This window comes from Aplysia californica, unplaced genomic scaffold (genome assembly GCF_000002075.1).
Source record: "Aplysia californica isolate F4 #8 unplaced genomic scaffold, AplCal3.0 scaffold00016, whole genome shotgun sequence".
In the NCBI taxonomy this organism is placed as follows: Eukaryota; Metazoa; Mollusca; class Gastropoda; order Aplysiida; family Aplysiidae; genus Aplysia; species Aplysia californica.
In genome coordinates, this window is record NW_004797286.1 from 378,325 (window position 1) to 379,691 (window position 1,367).

Genomic DNA, 1,367 nt, shown 5'->3' on the forward strand with positions numbered 1-1,367 from the left:
GCGCCCATTGGGCCTTTGTTAGACGCGTTCTATTTTCCCCAACAACACGACCCAATCCACCTCATACTCATAGACGGTATGTGTTTGGAGTGCTGTGTGTTTGTGACGCTGAGATTTTACAGTTATTAATAACATCAAACCACTTTTGAGGCAAACTTTTTCTTCAGATGAAAACTAGAATCTAGATTAGATCTAGATCTAGATCTAGATCTAGATATCTAGATAGAGAAATCTGGACGTGAAACGGCCTCGTCCCCACCATCCAGAAGAGCTTAAATTTAACTAAGAACTAAGAGATGGAAGACAAAGGTGACTTCTCGTTTGAATGGTTCTCAAAATGCCGTTGCTCGCCGTGAGTATAGAAAAATCATCACTGTTTTGTTCTTATTGCTTGCTTTTTGGTGGTAAAGAAGTGGAAGAAACCTAGATCTAAGCCCCACCCAAATCTTGGTCTACCCACCGCCACTGATGACTATGCATAGATCTAGATCTATATCTAGTTCAAGTTGTGGAGACGATGAAAAAAAGGTGGACCTAAATCTACTTTCGATTTACCTGGCTCTGTCGCAAATTCACAAAAATTCAGTGAAAACGGGTGAAAGGGAAACAAAACGTGCGAAATTGTTAGCATTACTTAATAAAGATTACATTGGTTTATAAATTAACAAGATATGCAATCAAAATTGGCTTTAAAACGAGTTGGAACAACACTGTGTAGGCGGGCGGCCGACTTGTCCGGACGGCCGAGATGCCCAGACAGTACTGTAGTAAAGTGCCAAGTGTTCAGTATTAACTTGCATAAAAACTCGCGGGGGTTCTCACGACTTACCCATTTCAACGAGGCAGATCGTGAAGAAAAGCAGGGAGGAGAGAATGGTGCAGGTTTTAGTGACATCTGTTCAGTGGTATTGTGTTTCTATTCGTTCAAAAACCTCACATGGCCCTGGATCCACTCGACAGGTTTGCGCCACCATTACGGGTGAGCGCGCTGTCCTTCATCTCTAAGGAGATCGTCAATTGACGCAGACACTTGTGCCGTGATTTTTGTGAAGTGCTGTGGAGTGCGATCTTTGCACATGTGAACGATATGTCGTCCCAGCAGTGGTGCGCAATGTGGTCCCCTTTCTGAACTTTATTTATTTAAAGTTATATTTTTTTTTTTAAAACAAGACTGTAAAAGCAACAAAAAATTTAAACATATCTAGTTTTGGATCTCAAAGACACACCACCCTCATAAAAGTCCAACATAACATTAATGCCATACACAGTGTTGCTTCTTTACCATGCGACAAACATACAACGTTGTCACTGTCGGACTTTGTCGACTTCGGCTGTTTGAACTGTGAAATCATAGTAAAAGAGAAATA

General features: G+C 41.3%; 1 protein-coding gene across 1 annotated transcript in view; it reads right to left on the reverse strand.

Annotated features, from left to right (window-relative positions):
- Positions 1–1,012, reverse strand: part of LOC101858231 (serine/arginine repetitive matrix protein 1) — a 26,680-nt gene extending 25,668 nt beyond the window's left edge. Inside the window, exon 1 of the mRNA XM_013085673.1 lies at positions 830–1,012. The gene's annotated coding sequence lies outside the window, so the exon portion shown is untranslated. The remainder of the gene's footprint in view (positions 1–829) is intronic.
- Positions 1,013–1,367: the final 355 nt, after the last annotated feature.